Raw genomic sequence first — 19,152 nt, forward strand, 5'->3', positions numbered from 1 at the left:
AAGGTCAGGTTCCATGCTGGCAACCATGGACCATGAAACCTTAGTCCATGCTGATAACTTCTAGCATGATTGTCAACTTTTGAAAAAGAATTCCATGAATATGAAGCCCCCCTCAAAAAAGGCAAACCAGAAAATGCATTGTTTTTGACATTCAAATTTGACCTTAAAGGTCAAGTTCCATGTTGGCAACCAGGTGATTCTGAAACCTTAGTCCATGCTGATACCATCTAGCATGGTTGCTTACATTTGAAAAAGAATTCCATGAATATACAGTTCCCAAAATAGACTAAATAGAAAATACATTGTTTTTGACCTTTTGACCTTTAAATTTGACCCTAAAGATCAAGTTCCGTGTTGGCAACAAGTTGATTCTGAATCCTTAGTCCATGCTGATGACTTCTGGCATGGTTGCCCATTTTTAACATCTTTTTAACAATTTTTAACTAAATAACACTGTTATTTGACCGTGGTTGACCTTTTGACCTTCATATTTGACCTTAAAGGTCAAGTTCCGTGTTGGCAACCAGGTGATTCTGAAACCTTAGCCCATGCTGATAACTTCTGGCATGGTTGCCAACTTTTAACAGAAAATGCCATCAAACATATATTTTTGGGGCTTGGCAGGCTGACTATATTTAAAGGCACACTTGGAATACTGTCCACATTGCGTCCAGTTTGAGAATGAGTGTAATCACTCTACTTTCCTTCTGGCCTCCAGCGCTTTAACCCATTGTAGCCTGGAGACACATATACGCTGCATTCAGGTTCTTGAGATTTGAGGGTTTTTTCAATTAAAAATGTGGGTATGTTAGAGCTGAATGAACACATTGTAATGGATAACGTGTGTGGTGAGTTGTATAGTAAGTGAGTGCGTCTGAGAGTGCATGACTGATTGTATAGTTAGTTTTGTTTTTTTTTGCAATGATACAAGCATCTCATGTTCTGTCTTCGTGTATAATAAAAGTGTAGTACTAGACTACAATGATGATACAGGCCTTGTTTATCTGCGGTTTTCTTGACAGATTTCATTGGACTGGCTCTCTGATCCAGGTGTTGTGGGCAGTCAGGCTTTGATGATTATCTGCATAAATAATACACATAAAGTCAGATGATCCATGATCAGTGCAAGCTTGCCATCTCAGCTAAATTGATACTGTGCCATTTGTGGAAATAAGCTCATATTACGCCTCCCCTTGAGTTAAATGATCAAGGTTTACCTTCCTCCTGTACTTTCAATCGTTTTCAGAGTATGGCTGTGCAAATACTACCTCCATGCTCCATGCTAGTGATAAACATTGAATCCTATGAGACCAGCTGGCGGCTAGAGAAAGGTAAAACTCAATCATTTAACTCACAGGGAGGTGTAATATGAGCTTATTTCCAAAAATAGCACAGTAGTAGTAGTAATAGTAGCCTTATGTCCCAGTATTGGCAATTGTTTTGCAGTGGGTGGTACACTTCTCACACCCACACACACAAAACATTTAACAGATAAAAAAAGGTGGAGGGGTTAAGATAAAATAGTAATCTAAAAGAAAGCTCTACAGAATAAATCTTAAAATCGCTAAACAGTATCACTTCAACACTTGATTAATCAAATAAGGTTTGATTGTACCACATTAAGATGGTACAAGTGGGTTACATATTTTACCATTTCCATACATGGATGCAATATACGCAATATACTGTATAATACCACAACGCAGATGATGTCCAGAATGATCCCGGTTGGGCGAAGGTCCAACTCGGTCATGGCACCAATGTGACAGACATGGTCTTGTGTAGGGCTACTGTATGGACATCAGTAGGCCGGTTTGGTCACAGTATCCCCTTTTTATTTCTGAAAATACAGTGTGATACAGATGTGGGAATTACAGCAGATCTTACAACAGATTACTTCTATTCATCTTCCACAATGTTCTGAATAAAACCAGCGTGTGTGTGTGTGAGTGAGAGAGTGAAGAATGCTATAGCACTTTATAGTATACACATGACAGACATAAACGCATGAAGTACATAAAACAATAATTGAGGCTATTCTGGTTACATTGTGGAATATTGTGACATTGATAACAATAGGCCTACTGCCCTATAAAGGCAAAATGCAACATTTTTAAAACGTGCTTAACATACCAAATCAGTTTAACTTATTTAACTGCATTACGTGACAATACAGGATTCATACTCAAGAGAGCGAAAATAGTCTTGGACCGCTCATGAACATAACTGGACAGATCTAGTCCCAGAATGTTCTGAAGTTGAACTAGTAAGCCAAGCACTGGGAGGTACTCTACCTTTAATGTACTCTTGATATTCATACCATTTACCAGTGACCAAGCTTGAATTCGCAAACTAATCACTTCATACTTGCTTATTGTCTATGGTGTGATAAGTAACTGGTAATTTGTTGTGTAGTCTGATGCCTGCTAATGCTATTTTTCTAGCACTAGCACCCTCCTAGAAGAGTATTGCTGGTTGGCGTCTCGACCCCATTCAAAAACTGGAGCGTCCGCCAACATTGTTATTGAACAACGTTGGTAATGTTTCTTAGCATACCATCTACTTTGTTTCGCCAACAAATGACTCGTTGTCTGCGGTCACTGACTGTGCTACTTATGACAAATGCAACTAGCATTACCACGGTGAAAATGAGACCACATAGCCGGCTAGTTCCAACGTTTTGTCAGGTTACACAACGGCAAATGCCATTCAAAATTGTCTACATTACCTGTGAGAAAGTGTGTCAAACAACTAACACGATGATGAAGGAGATTTGGTTCCCGGAGCCCTTATAGTGGATAGGCCGCGAGGAAGCCAAGAAGAACTTGGAGGCAGCTGTCATCCTCAACGAGGAAGCCAAGAAGAACTTGGAGGCAGCTGTCATCCTCAACGTATCTCGACAACATGCATCCACTCCTTTTAAAACTTCATGGCCAAGAAGCTAATTTCACGAATACATTTTCCTAAAGATAAAACTCTAAGCCTTACACTTGAAATGTTGACAGTGCTACAGTCCCAATCACTCACAACCCTTTTTTTCATCATATTTCGAATAGAAGCAGCTTTCCTCCTTGATCCATTCATGTCATGTAGGAGGTGTTACGCTTCAGACCAAAGCAGTCGATAACACCAGATTGGCACTAGTCCCGCCCGTTTACGTCAGTGGTTCCGCCCACTGACTTTGATGGGTGAGATTGACAGATTAATTTAATTAATGATGTGCTGAAACACACGTAACATGAAATAATTAAATAAATTAATTAAATAATTAATTGAATTGCGAAAGAAATATTTAACATTAAATTATATAAATTGACATTTAATTCATAAATTATATATTTAATGCCAATTTTAATTATTTAATTCTACTTTAAATTAATTAGTGACACATTGAATTAATTATTTTTTGGTGTATTTATTTAATTAAGCGTGGCTCATTTGGCGTTCCATAGTTTTCAAGTTTTAGTGTGAAAAAAACACACTTTCCTTTATTTTCTTGGAATAAGGCTTCATCTAATCCTCAGTCACAATCATTTCAACACAACAAAAATATGTTTTATCATTTTAGTAAATTTTAAAGGTCAAAAAAAAAAAAAGTTACATCTGTGGTGTTCGGGGGTCAAAATTGACCCGGTATAGATTTTTGGTTGTTTTATGCATTTCTGAAAAGCTGTTGGTTGCCCTTTGTCTTCAGTTTGGTGATTTATGGTGAGGAAAATATATTTCTTGCCTGAACTTTTTTTTTGCCAGCTTTTTGATATTACAAATCCAATATGGCCGCCGGACAGTCCCATACACTACAATATGTCATATCTCCTGTTGTGAAAGGAGTACAGATGTATTTCTGGTGTCTACTCATATGTTTTCATGGTCAGGGAATCCATTTCTGCATTATATAATGAGATTTTGTGCACATTTGTTTGCAAAATACATTTTTGCACATTATTTTTTCCAAAAAACGTATCAAAAAATCATAATGGCACCCAAACATGTAGAACTGGTCTTATTCTTTCCATAAAGTTGATGTGGCAATGACATAATGGTCCATGTTCATGGCATAGGGGATTCAGATGAATAGTGTGACTTTTTTCATGTTCATTGAGGTGTTCATTTCCAATACCTTTGCATTAGATTGGCGGAATAGCTGTGACTCTGACAGAATTGTTATTTTGTATATTTACCACACTAAAATCATATAAATATTGAAAAACACCAAGTCAACATATTTAAACATTAATTTTATGCACTGAAAAACTAATTTAGTTGACATTTGGTCTTTATCCTGCTATAAATCTCTTTGGGTTGGTTTGGACCCGAACACCACAAATGCCACTCTTGATGATATTTTTTAATATTAGAGAAAAACTAATAAAATAAATTTGGGGATTGTTGTACTCTCATATCAGCTGTAATACATGGACAACATAATCACTAATTGTATCACTTTGGGAGGTATTAATAGTGAATTTATGCAGATTTTGATAGTTTTGGTCATCAAAAACGATTTGCATAATGTAAGATAAAAGATCTTTAAAGTCAAAAAGATGAATACATCAAGTAATATTTCCATGAATATGAATACATACCAAGTTAGCCACGAGATGAAAAACAATATTTGATGATAACTAGTGTTTTTAGGTATTTTATAGCTGAGTTTTGTTATCACGGGTCAAAAATGACCCGAACACCACAGGTGTATGCAGCTTATGAACACAACACAAGGGTTAACCTCTTAACCTACCACGCCCACTTCCGGGACCGTCGACGGTCCCAGTTTTAAAAAAACCAAGTTGCAACAGGACGCATGTTGTTATATTCTATTATGACCAATTTCCAGCCAAACTGACCAACTACCCGTTATTAGTATAGTTTCAACTCGGTGCCCATCAAATTTGGGCAACTTTGATGCAGTTGTTAGCAAGAACAGGCTTTAGTTGTTAGCAAGAACCTAGCTTAGCATTTCCCAGTCATTTGAATAGGAAGTTGCTAAGTGTTAAAAACGATCTCTGTTGACACATTTAAATGTATTTTTACCACACACAAACGGTACAAATAAAGTCACCAACCTTCAAACTGTGCCAATAAGCCATCCAGTATGCTTCCATAGTCCAAAACGATGTTTATTTGCTTGATCGATGTGACGCTAAGAATGGTGCCTTGTGTACATCCACTTTGCTGCATCATCTTCTCTGACATGTTTTCACCACATTTCTTCAAGTTGTCATCTATTGTTACACATGAATCAAAAGCTGACGATGTCCCCTGTAATATTCCAGAGCTATTTTTTGGCGTGGAGCAACGTGTACGGAGAGGCAGACGTCTGTTTCACCTAAGCACAGCATTCTTGTACGCGTCTCGTAGTGAACCTTTATTTTGGTAGTTGACAAGATAGGCTGAGAGGTCACAAACGCTCACCCAAACTTGAGTGACATCTAATCCAGCCAATAGTATGCTTTCTTCTGACAATGTAGGTTGGTCATTCATCCCGATTGGTGAATCCCTCACGTTTTTGACGGCATGCGTATCTGCCGCATGGTTTTGGTTGTCACAACAACATTGGAGTTGCCGCCTACTCTGCTTGCTTTACGCATCGTAGAGCAGCATTTCTTTTCTCGTCAGCAATTTCGGGTTTGTACTCCCTAAAAGTGTGTGTTGCCTGTGAGTGTGAGTCGTCTGTGCTTTCTGTGAGTCGAGTGTTTGTGAAGACATCATGGATGGACGCGGTAGGAAGCGGTATACTTTGGCCGAAATCCACGCTCAACTTTTTTGATGACGGCGGGAATGAGACAGAGGATGAATGCGGTGTCCGAAGCTGACAGCACCGACTCAGCGCTTCAGGCTGCGTTTGAGGACGGCATAGATGTCGTCCTCGATTTGTAAGTGATCATTTTGTCACTGTATCGTGAAAGGCATAATTGTGTCACTGCATAATGAAAGTGATAATTCTGCTGCTGAATGAAAGTTTAGAACTTTATTGTCCCCATGTGGTAATTGTGCCAGCAGTACAGACGCTGCAAACGCACCAGATATAAACACTGACAGGAATATTAGACAGCAGTATAGTGAGAATACATTTTATTACATTTAATTGATTCCATACATGAATACATACACAAATCATGCAGTCAGAAAGAAAAATGCGTTCACTGTCAGTGTTTCCCATGTCTTTTTACCATTTACAGTATTGAATGGCAATGCTGTTTATCATTACTTTGTAAGTTTATTCTAAAGTGCTTATGTCTGCAACTATATGATTAACTGTAATGTAATGATATAAATATACTATAACTTGCATTTTTGTTGGTGTAGCCAGCTAAAATGGATAATGGCAACTTATTCAGCTGACATGCAATTAGCAGTGAGGCAAAAAAAAAAAAAAAGCATGAACTGTCACATTCATTGTCAGTGCACTCCCATGTCCTGCAGCTGCTTTACTACAATATGTTATGGCAATTCATACTGTCAATATATAGCCATGATTTATTCTTCAGTCTGTCTTTGTTTCACTGCAGGATACACTGTAATGTAGTGGTAAATGAAATGTAATTTTTTGAAAATGTAATGTAAATGAAAATGTAATTTTAAAAAAAACTGTTACATCTAAATAAAAGTATAATTAATGTTGTGTATCCTCTTGTTCATACAGTGAGGAGACATCTGACTCGGATGATGGGAACACATCTGATGACCCTTTGGAAGGGACTTCAACTGCCCCACACCCAGCTGCCTCTCCAACTCCTCCAGCTGCCTCTCCACCTCCTCCCAGCTGCCTCTCCAACTCCTCCAGCTGCCTCTCCAACTCCTCCAGCTGCCAGCAGTGTGCGCATGAGTGGCAGGCGCCGTGATCTCCACCCTGCTCCAACTCCATGCCCTCCTCCAGTTAGTCGTGGTGCTAGGCGTGGTAAGCGCCCCTCAAAAGCCTCTGCTCCAACTCCATGCCCTCCTCCACCAAGCCGTGGTGCTACGAGTGGTAAACGCACCTCACAAGCCCCTGCCTCAACGCCAAGCCGTCCTGCGAAGCGTGCATCCCTGGGTCCACCGCCGCAGGACTCCGACTTCTGGCGTGATGCAACGAGTGAAGACGTGGAGCCTCCACCATTGCCATTTCGACCCAGGCGCCCTCCAGGACCACAGCTGGACCCTCAGGTAGACTACCGGCCGCTTGACCTGTTCTTATTATTTTTCAGCAAGGACGTGGTTAGGACCCTGTGCAGGCATACCAATCTCCATGCTGCAAAAAGGGCTGCAAAAGGACGAAAGAGGAAGTGGGTCGACATAGAGCCGGAGGAGATGTACCGCTTCATCGGATTGGTCATCTACAAGGGATTGATGAAGTTGCCAGAGATGCGGGACGGATGGAGGAAGGACCACCTTCACAGTTTTCCCTTCCCTGCATCCGTCATGCCAGGGTACAGATACGAGGTAATCTTCTCAACCCTTCACATGAGTGACCCGGCTGTTTTTTGCAATCGTTCTGGCTAACGGGGCTCTGGTATGGACTGTTTTATAATATGTTTATACTCCTCCTCAAAGACTGAAGCAGGTTTATGAGGGATGATAGGTCCTACTATTGGTTTATTTGAAATAATGGTACAAAAACCCAATTGTAATATTGTTGTGCTTTGATGCCTATTAGTACTGTGGACATTGTTATGTACCATCTATGTCATTTTAATAATCTGAAAGTGAAAGTGAAAGCCCTTCAAGTGTTGGATTTTACATGCTGAAAACATGTGCAATGAGGAACTGTGGTGTTTTACTGTAATCTGAAATCTAAAAAAAAAGGTGATTTTCACATTTTTGTTGTATATAATGATCTGAAATGTAGATTTAATGAAGTTAATAAAAAGCTGGAGTTGGTTGGATGTCTTGCCCCATGTGTCTGCTTCAATTTAAACTCTCAATTGTCAATGTGGAGCATGTAAAACAAAAGCTATTACATCCTAAACTCATGGTCTAAACACCTCTCCAAAATAGGACATATGGATAGCTTATATGTTTTTTGGAGACGCCTATTAGTGGCTGTGGAAATGGCTATGTAAGTCCTCTGTAATTTCACATATCTACTTCAAATTCTGGATCCCACTTGCTCACAACATGGACATAGAGGAAATTTAGTATTTCACTGTGCATACCAAATAACCATCAATGTACACACTGAAAACAAACAAAAAAAACAGGCGATTTTCACATTTTCGGATGTTTTTGTTGTATGTAATGATCTGAAAGGTAGGTTTAATGAAGTTAATAAAAAGCTGGAGTTGGCTGGATGTGTTCTCCCAAGTGTCTGCTTCAAAATAAACCCTCAATGGTCAATGTGGACCATGTAAAACAAAAGCTATTGCATCCTAAAGTCATGGTCTGAAAACCTCTCCAAAATAGGACATATGGATAACTTATATATATTTTTGGAGACGCCCATTAGTACCTGTGGTATTTGCTTTGTAACTCCTCTGTAACTTTACAGATCTACTTCAAATTCTGGATTTTACTTGCTGACAACATGTGCATTGAGGAAATGTACTATTTTACTCTGCATCTCAAATAACCATCCAGGTACACACTGAAAACTAAACAAAAATTAGGCGATTTTCATATTTTCGGATGTTTTTTTTATATATAATGATCTGAAATGTAGATTTAGTGATGTTCATAAAAAGCTGGAGTTGGCTGGATGTCTTCTCCCAAGTATCTGCTTCAAAATAAACCCTCAAAGTTCAATGTGGATAATGTTATTCAAAAGCTGTAGCATCCTAAAGTCATGGTCTCAAAAACCTCTCCAAAATAGGACATAATGGGCTCTGCGGTAAATTGAAGTATTCGAGATACTGACCATTCCTGCCACCACCTTGTGTCAGTATTATGTCACACACACAGACGCACACCGCACTTTCTACCTGCACTAAACACACACACACACACACACACACACACACACACACACACACACACACACACACACACACACACACACACACACGCACACAAAACACATACAAACACACACACACACACACACATTCTGCTGCTGGTGTATTTAATAAAAACCTTTTTTAATTATTTATTTCTTCAAATGCTACTATTACTATGTCAGAACGCTATAAAGGACTTTTAGAAAAAGAACAACAAAATACCTCCTCTTAATGTATGTTCTCTACAAGTCTTCTGTTGTCCAGTCTTGCACTTTAAATGTCTGTATGAGCAATGTCTACGTCCATACTGTCTATGTCCATGTATGAGTACTGTCTATGTCTATACTGTCTATGTCCTTACCTAGATTAGTCTATGTCTGCATGGGAGAGCAAGAAACGCAATTTCAAATTCTTTGTATGACCAGTGCATGTAAAGAAATTGACAATAAACTTGACTTGACTTGACTTGACTTGACTTGATCGCTTAGAATTTCTTAGAATTTAAATTCTGTGAAATTCAGTTTCATGCCATTCCACTTCGAATTGCAATTCCATTTTCTGTTTGGAATTTCAATTCAATTCATATTAGAATTTTAGGGGTCATTCATATAGAATTTTGGGGTCATTCTCAATTCAATTCGGAATTTCACACACACACACACACACACACACACGCATGCACGCACGCACGCACGCGCGCGCGTTCACGCACGCACGCACGCGCACACACACACACACACACACACACACACACACACACACACACACACACACACACACACAAACTCCAGCGGTTACATAAGGCGAAGATGTGGGTGAGTTACTGTAATTGTGGCTGTAGTAGATTGGTAGTGGTTCCGTGAAGTATTTTATTTTATTTTTTCCTGTGTAACCACAAGTCTTCTGCATCTCCTAGAATGAGGCTGTGAGAACTATCAAGGACAGAACGGCTACAACCTGAAGCCATAATTCATCATTGCATTTCAAGTTTCTCAAGTTTTTCCTTACTGATTTTATTCATTGCATTCTTCTAGCTCAGTGGTTCCCAACCTTTTTCTTAAGGGACCCATGTTTTTACTATTGTAAGCTTTGGTGACCCAACCACGCGAGCGCCCGCACGAGACGGAGTCACAAGATGCCCTCTGTTTCCTGCGAAAACTTATTTTAGTTATTTTATACCTCAATTCGTCTTTGGTCAAATATAGAATAAATGTTTAATGTAGCACTTACAATTTGTTGCGTCTATTAGTTAAATGATTTGTCTTTTATTCAACATGGGCTATATATATTTAAAACGAAACCCCTTAAAATCAAGAGGTCTCCGCGACCCCCTGTGGATCTTTGGCGACCCATAAGGGGGGTCCCGACCCATAGGTTGGGAACCACTGATCTAATCGACGGTCATGGTTTGTCAGTGTGTAAGTGTATGCATACCTGTGCCTTTGTGTGTGTGTGTGTGTGTGTGTGTGTGTGTGTGTGTGTGTGTGTGTGTGTGTGTGTGTGTGTGTGTGTGTGTGTGTCAATACTGGGTGGTCTGGCCAAAAAAGGGATGTGGTGGCTACCAATGCACCACAGCCCATTGTGTAATCATCAGAGCACTGCACAGCCATGTCCTGAGATGGACCTCCCTGCACTGAGATGACTTCAGCAGACTATGTTTATGCGTCTCTGCAATGTACTGAATGTATAGCAATGTAGTCAAAGCAAAAATCAATGCTTTTCCTGAGTTCATAAAGATTACCATTAAGTGAGTGCAGCAGAGGATGTGTCACCATGGTATATTAAGTCTGCATTAATCGATTCCCCTCAACATTATTTGGGCCTGGTTAATGCAGTAGTTTGGATATGGTTGAATGATTGGAAATAGTCAGCATATTAAGAAATATTTATACGTCGGTAAACATAAACACATAGGTAGATAATTATAGAGCACTGAAAGTTAAAGAAGGAATTAAACTGAAGTGTACTACTCTGGTATTGTGAAATAGATAATTAAATGACGCTCAGAGCTACAAAGTATGCAAAAGAGTTAGTGAAAATGTGAATGTTCCTTTTGTCTGTGCAAGTTAGATGTGGCATTTATCTTGCATCTCCTGGCATTTTCAGTCCCTCCAGGAAATCGCGATGTTGCGATCGCGTCGTTTTTCGCAACTTCAATGAATTCCCGCGAATTCTGCGCGAGAGCGCAACTTTAACCAATCACCGCGATTTCCCGCAACTTTGAACACTTTGAACCAATCCATGTTGCGCTGACTTCACTGACGTCGACAAACTTCCTTTCAAAAAGGATAATACAATAAAAAAAATACAATAAAAAAGTAACCTAGCAATCAGTCCCAGCACTTTACTATGCATGTACAAAGTTGTCGGTGAGGGGGAAAAAACTAATAAATACGAATGTAGGAAACGCCATGTTCTCATTGCGCGTCTGCTCGCATGGTCACAGGAGGGAAAATGTATGACTAGTCTGGCATAACCAATTGGCCTACATTTTTAAAATATGCTAGGCCTACATAAATATATAATTAACACTTCATGACAGTCATCTACATTACGCCAAGTATAGGGCTCCTACAACAAGATGTTTTCTTTTTTCTAAAGCGGTCCACCTGCTGGACCACTTTGGTGTTTGACTTGTGCGCATACAGAAGGCAACATTTTCCCTCCGAATTGAGATGCGCAAATGCCTTGTCCACAACAAAGGAGTAATTTCCATCCTTCATTGTGAATGCTGCGTGCGTGCCTGGCCGATATAGTAATCTCTTTCGCGCAAATTGGGCTATGGCTGGATACGAGCACTTGGTGACCGTGGTGACCGTGTCGTCAAATCACTTTCGTGTAACCTGGCGCGGTCAAACGGGCAAGTAACAGTGAACATGAATAAAACCAGAGCAGACACGTTGGAAAGCTGTGGGGGTAAGTTGGAAAACTACTTTCTGTCTCTCCCTCTCCTTCTCTCTTCCTTGCGCGATTGACGGTATTGATTGAAAGCTGAAACCTCCGTTCTGCAGGCGACGTGGTGTTTTATAGCCTAGATAACAATCTCGTCGTCTTTTATATTCACAAGAGCACCAAAATTAATATAATTTCTGAACATTATTCAGCAAGCACCCTTCACAACAGGAAATCTGTGAACTCCATCCTCGTTACATTGAATGATCATCAGCCGTTAATTTAAAGCCGGCTGACGGCGCGGGAGAAAAAAAAACTACGCCTTCTTTCGAAAGCGACCCCTCCCTCTGCTTTTATTTGTGTTGCTTTTGACAAGCTTGAAAATTAAACGCCGACACAGGCAGGCTATGTGTAGCAGACGACTCACATTAACCAGGATTTCAGTCACAAGAGTTCCTGTCACCACGTAGCCTACCCTCTTCAACTGGGTGGACATGCCCAATTCCGCCCGCCTACTTATAGTTAATTATGTATCCACTGTTTAAGTCAGGAATGGATATCGACATGATACGAAGTTTGTAATTTCAAACGGTGATGACATTTAAAACAGAGTCAAACGGCCATAAACAGCATTGTAATGAAGGGTGCCGTAATGGCAGCATGAAAGAGATGGAACTCTTCATTCGGGCTAAAAACTCGCCCTGGCCGCTTCCCTGCTTTGCTTAAGGACCAAAATTATAATATAAAAATGGAAATAATATAAAAACACCAGAGGACTGGAATGTGGCAGTGTTCTTTACTTTCAAGCGTGGGGAAACACATTAAAAATCGCAACAAAAATCGCACCTTTCACTTCATGCCGCAACAAAATCGCAACAACACAGTAAGAAGCTCCACAACTTTTATCGCGATTTTCTGGAAATCCTCGTGCACCATCTGGCAATTCCGACCGCGATTTTTTGAGAAAATGCCCGCGATTTCTTGGTGGGACTGCATTTTAGAGGCATAATTGTTCATAACAACAGTTGGTATTTGTGAAAAGTCATGAGCACACACGTCACAAGTATTTTCTTCACTAGAAGAACAGAGAATGTCTGGGAGTCTTACTGAAAAAAGACAAACTCTTTGGTAATTTACACAGCATAGCATGCTATTTACTATGTTCATTTTATATTTTGTGAGTAACGTTTTTTTCTTTATCACACTAGACTATTGCATTTTGGAGTTTCCCATTTTTTGGACCCCTGTACTGTTGAAAAATTCAATTGAAGACTTACAATATCTTCTTCTGTTTCAAAATGAGTGTCTGCTGATTATAAAGTATGCATATTGTTAGACTTTATAAGAAGATTATAGGCCTATTATAAATAAGGGCTGTAATTTAAATATGGTGTAGTACTCCATGCAGTATGGAGTTGGTACTTTTCGCCTTACTTTGTCCTAAAGGACCATTTCAGTCTATTTCAATATGATGTTGTATTGCTCACGCTACCCTTGACTTGCCAGTACCCGGTGATGCTACATTTTTTGGCTCAGCCCTTTCCGAGATCTGAGCTATTCTAATGGGGGCAGCTTTTGTTTACATTTTTTTTTATCTTAACATAACTCCAAATATTTTCCCAAAAGGTATCGCTGTTTGCTAGTTGTCTGCTGATGTTGCATAACCTTTGGGATGCTTTTGGGAATAAATCAAGATGTTTTTTTAAAATGTAAACAAACACCTGCCCCCACAATGACCAGGATCTTGTAAAAGACTGAAGAAGGGGAAAAAAAAGAAATCTCAGGTACTGACAAGTCCAGGGTAGTGTGAGCATTACAACTGCATGTTGAAATTGGTTGAAGTTATCCTTTAACTCTGCAAAGAGCATGGTGCTATCTCATTAGACCTCGTTCTGACTCTCATTGTGTCAGGACAGACATGTCACACCAGGCCTGTCATACTTATGTAATTGTAACAGGTGACATGAATACATTTTTAGGTTAATTGGATGATTGTGAGCTGAATGGACTAATATTTCAGTGCTCAGACATATATTTCACTCTCCAATTAAATGTCATAATGTCCAAACACTGTGTCTAATATGGAATATATTTCCTGATATAGCAGGAAATATGCCAGCTACAGTATATTAATATTTCTTACAGTGTCATGTTAAACTTTGACATTTATTGATTTACTTATTTAATAGATTCCACACTAAAAGAATAATAATATATTAAATATTAATGATAATAATTCATGGATGGTAACAGCTTGTGCTGTGTGTGATGTGTGAGAGTCTCTCTCTCTCTCTCTCTCTCTCTCTATCTCTCTCTATCTCTCTCTCTCTCTCTCTCTCTCTCTCTCTCTCTCTCTCTCTCTCTCTCTCTCTCTCTCTCTGTCTCTCTCTCCAAAACCCCAGTCCTCTTATGCAATCATGCGTGTACAGTGAAGGGAACAGGAGATTCCGCATGTGTATCTAGAGTGATAGACAGAGAGAGATGGAGAGAGAGCGAGAAGAAGAAGAGAGAGAGAGATCATGAGTGAGACAAATGGAGGAGATGGAGCAAAAGGAATTCAGACAGACCGACTGAAAGAGACAGAGAGAAAGAAAAGAAGGGAGATCCAATTTGCATTGGGGTTGTGAAAGGGACACTGTGCAGGAAATGGTCAAAAAGCGTACTGCAATTATGCTGCTCATTTGAACTGGGCTGCCAATTAACAAATTTTATCTTAACATGAAAGTTTTCTAAGTAATAAACAAATATGTTGTAGTATGGTCCAAGTAGAGTCATTTTTGCAGCTAAAAATGGCTATTTTTGGAAATTCAAAATGGCGGACCATGGAGAAGATCCCCCTTTTCATGTATGAAAAGTGCAATTTTCCCAGTCATAATGAATACTTAGAATTTGATGGTGGAGTATTCATGAAAAAGGTAACATTAGTGAATCGGCAGCATGAATTCTGGAAATAAACAACTAAAAATCTCACACAGTGTCCCTTTAAAGGGTGATGGGAGAGGGAGAGGGAGCGAAAAACAGAAATGAGAGGGAAGAGACATAATGGAAGAGTGAGAGAAAAACACACACACACACACACACACACACACACACACACACACACACACACACACACACACACACACACACACACACACACACACACACACACACACACACACACAGAGTGTGAGAGGATGTTTGTGTGGATGTTTGGGGAGAGTGTGTATGTTTCTCCTCTATATAGACATATGGGCCTATTGTTGTGAATCTGGACTACACATCATTCTACTCTGTAGGATATACCACTTATTTTACCCTAGTTCTTGTTTTATCCCTTGTGAAATGTCTGCCATGTGCTTAACTGTACTGTAGGCCTGTAATATGCCATTGTTCCCTGAGTCCCAGAAAATGGAGCCATGCAGCCTGCCAGTGTTCTCAATGGGAACAAGGTCAGTCAATAGTTTTTCACCAAGCATATAATGTCACTGTCTACTAGAGGTTAATTCAAAGTCTTCTTTTTATTTTTTACCTTGGGACACTGATACTGTATATCTTATTTTCTTCTCTTCTCTTCTCTTCTCTTCTCTTCTCTTCTCTTCTCTTCTCTTCTCTTCTCTTCTCTTCTCTTCTCTTCTCTTCTCTTCTCTTCTCTTCTCTCCACCTCACTTCACCGTTGGAGCTACGTATGTCATCTCACTTATTTTACTGATGTGTGAATCTATAAGTACAATGGGAGGTATTTTTTTTCTTTCTTTAAGATAACAGAGTCAATGTTGCCCTGGACAATCATTTCCACCAACATTGATGCTATAGCTAGGGCATGATGTTATTAGATAGAGCACGGGCAGCCGTGACCTAGAGGTTAAGGAGGTGGTCCTAAGTTCAGAGGGTTGCAGATCTGAATCCCACCCTTACTTATAGTGTAAGTTTCTTGGGATAAAAGAATCAGCTAAGTGTAATGTAGTGTAAAAACATACATGAACAAATGTGCACAAATTAATTGGCTTTAAGGAAATTTAAGACATTGCCACAGTTCTGAAAAGCTGCGAATGCTTCTGTCTTAATTCTGTCATGGTTGAAGATTGGGTAGGCTTACGTTGCCTTAAACATCCTTCACATCCCGATGGCATCCAATTTCATGAAGTACTCTCCCCAAGACTGGGTGACAGTGAAGACTCAATGTTAAATCATTTTATTTGACCCGTGTGTTCAACATGATTGATTGATGATGTGCATATCAATTCAGCTGCTGTTTCTCTCTCCCCTGTGTGCATGAATCTGAATACAGGACAACAGAGGGAGTACTGAAGAAAATGGTTTGAACACTTTACCTGTGTTACTCAGCCCGTGGGTGGCCGATCCAATTCCCGACATCACCAGGTGATCATGCACCATCCACCATCATCATCCATCCTCCTCCAGCATCAATATCCACCCTCCTCCACGGCTTCTCTGAGCCTCTGTCCTCCTGCTCTACTCCCCTCAGGTTACCTGTAGCGCTAGCCTCTTGCTGAGGTGTGAGTCAGAGCAATTTAAGTGCCTTGGTGTGCAGTGAAATAATGGTGGGACTTTCTCAGTGGGATATTAATTCAATTAAATTCTCTTTATTTGCCAGACTCTTGTCCAAATCCACATAATAACACTTAAGAATTTCTTCAGAATTTCCTATCCTTCCTTTAATATGCACTGTAACAATATAAGATTTGGTTTGAAAAGGTTAGTGAAGTGTGTGTGGTTCACGGCTGAATAGCTGACAAGACTGGCAAAGGCAGAGAGGTTGTGAAAGGTCACTGCCCCTCCTTTCATGGCAACACCTGTGTGTCACAGTAATTACAATGGCACACATTCATCTTCAATCATCTTCATTCACCACACAATTATAATTGATTGTATTCATATATTACATAAGGCAGTGAAGTATGAGGCCAGGTTTTAGATTTCCTATTCAAAATCACAATTTGAGAGAAGTTATCAGGTTCCCTTTTAAGCAATTACAATAGCTTGCACACTTTCTCCTGATGTATAATAGCATGTGGTCGGGCTATTCATTTTCTAATGAAAATCACAGTATAAGGTTGGAAATCAGGTCCTATTTAACCCGTTATAAATGTGCTGTTATACCAGAATGACAATGACCAAGTCGTAGTGCATTACTAAAGGCCCTGCATGTCATAGTATTGTAGTACTATGGTAATTACCTCCGCCAGGAGGTTATGTGATCGCCCAAATTCTGCCATGTCCGTCCGTCTGTTCGTTCGCTGCTATTTCGCGGCCTGCCACAAGGTGGACGAGGTGAATTAAGCAATGACGGGGCGTGCCTGCGAGTTGGATTGATGGACGGTGACCACGGCCAGGATTGGCTGTGTCTACATGGCTGCGTAGCCAATAGCGCACCAAATAATATATATGGCACACATATCGTCGCGGAGTTAGGCCTAATTGTTCTCCGAGTGTTTGGCCTGTCAACCAAATCAGCTTTTGCAGAGTTTAATGTCCTCCTAGTGTTGGATGGATTTAATAACGGCGAACAGTGGTAACAGGCAGCGCCAAGGAGGGAAAGGTATCCAGTTCACTACATTTAAGGTTAATCAAAGTTGTGTTGCGGCAGTCACCAGAAAGCCAGACAGAATGCACAATGCTTGGATTTGTTGTGCCCACATGGCTGAAGCCATACTTGCGCAATGCCACCGACCAAAACACAATGTAGCCTAATATAATAACATGCGTATCGTCGCAACTTTCGTGGAGTTCATTGTTCCCTGTCAACCAAATGTGTTCTCTCTTCTGTCCAGTTGAAGTTTGTACGAAGGGTTGAAAAATGAATAACGATGAACAGGCTTTTAGAGATGAACAGACAGCGCCAAGGAGGGAACGCTTTCCAGTTAATTATTTAAGGTTAATAAAAATTGTGTTGCGAGCAGGTGTGACAGTGATCCCATAGCGTTCTGAAAGGGCAAGGTTGACCACCGTATCATATCATTCACTAGCCTATACTGTATATTAAGGTGGATATTAATAGCTGTGCCATTTAATATTCTGGCAAAAAAAATATGTGATGAAAGGTTTGCTGCCAATCATCAAATGTTTAAAACAACACAGTGAATGAACAATGTCACCAAGGCGATAGCGATGGGATACAATTATATCCAGCAGGCCTACATATTCCATATTACAGTGGTGCCTACACATATATGGCGTCACCAAACATTTGTCAATCTCACAATCACAGGTGAACTATAGGCCTACCAAAGCTAATCAGGTGACATACACCCTGGCTAATAAAAGAGACACATATAATTTGGTTAACATTGAAGGTTCACTTCTCTGAACACAATGGTATGTATGTAGGCCTAGCCTATAGGCCTGCATGGATCGCACCACACCATGTCACAAATATTAGAACAAATTCAGCTTCCTTGGAGGAGGTCTGTACTCTCTGAGTGCATTTCTAGTTAACTTTTCAATGACTATTACAGCTTGCCACTGGAGGTGCGGCTTGCATTAAGGGGTTTTAAGGAATTACCATAAATTACGCAATAACATATACACATTCCCCAATGCACAGTATGGTCAGGTTTCAGATCTTTTCCTAATCACAATATCTCTTTAAACTGGTAGGAGGGATGAAGTCAGGAGCCATTCAAGCAGTATGTTGATTAATTAGCATTTGGCACGCTGCCAGTTAGCTCATAAGCCCTTTTAGCATATGACATTTAGGGAACCACCAAGGTCACAGCTCTATAATGGCTTCAGTTATCAAAATCAAGCTCAACTGGTGGTTGCCTGGAGAAGTGTTGGTACCCTTGAGAGGTAAATCATGGTTTTGCCAATAGGGGTGCTGGTGCAGACGGGGTTTTTTGCTTTGCTTTTGCCAATAACGTTGCTGTGTAAGTGCAGATTTGCTAATTATGTTCTTGTAGGTAGGCTACTAAGTACACTAATTAGCGTGCATTTTGCTTTGCTTTGGGATTTTTTGTTATTAAATATGTTGTTTATTAAAAGATCTCTCGGAAGTACTGTATAATAAATACTGTATTCAGCACTAAATTGTGTGTGCTGAGAAAAAGACAGAAATTTAGTGAGTCATATTGATGGTGTTTTGACCATGTTCTCAAAGGATCTGCAATCAGCAATAACCCTCTGTAAGAGACTTGTTTTTCGTTTTGAGGAGAGGAGGGGAGACGAGGGGAGAGGAGAGGAGAGGAGAGGAGGGTAGGAGAGGAGAGGACAGGAGAGGAGAGGAAGGGAAAGGGAAAGGAAAGGAGAGGGGAGGAGAGGAGTAAGAGAGGATGAGTGGAGAGAGTAGGATAGTAGGGATGAGAGGAGGGGAGGGGAGAGGTGAGGAAAGAATGGGAGAGTGGAGAAT

General features: G+C 40.1%; 1 long non-coding RNA gene across 1 annotated transcript; it reads right to left on the bottom strand.

Moving 5' to 3' along the window:
- Positions 1 to 640: 640 nt before the first annotated feature.
- LOC134452108 (uncharacterized) lies at positions 641 to 3,223 on the bottom strand. The gene is made up of 3 exons (XR_010035367.1): positions 2,729 to 3,223; positions 1,697 to 1,840; positions 641 to 1,081 (listed from the first exon to the last, which is right to left on the bottom strand). It is a non-coding gene; the product is annotated as an uncharacterized LOC134452108 (long non-coding RNA).
- Between the last annotated feature and the right edge of the window lie 15,929 nt (positions 3,224 to 19,152).

The sequence above is a fragment of the Engraulis encrasicolus genome, chromosome 7 (genome assembly GCF_034702125.1).
Source record: "Engraulis encrasicolus isolate BLACKSEA-1 chromosome 7, IST_EnEncr_1.0, whole genome shotgun sequence".
Lineage (NCBI taxonomy): Eukaryota > Metazoa > Chordata > Actinopteri > Clupeiformes > Engraulidae > Engraulis > Engraulis encrasicolus.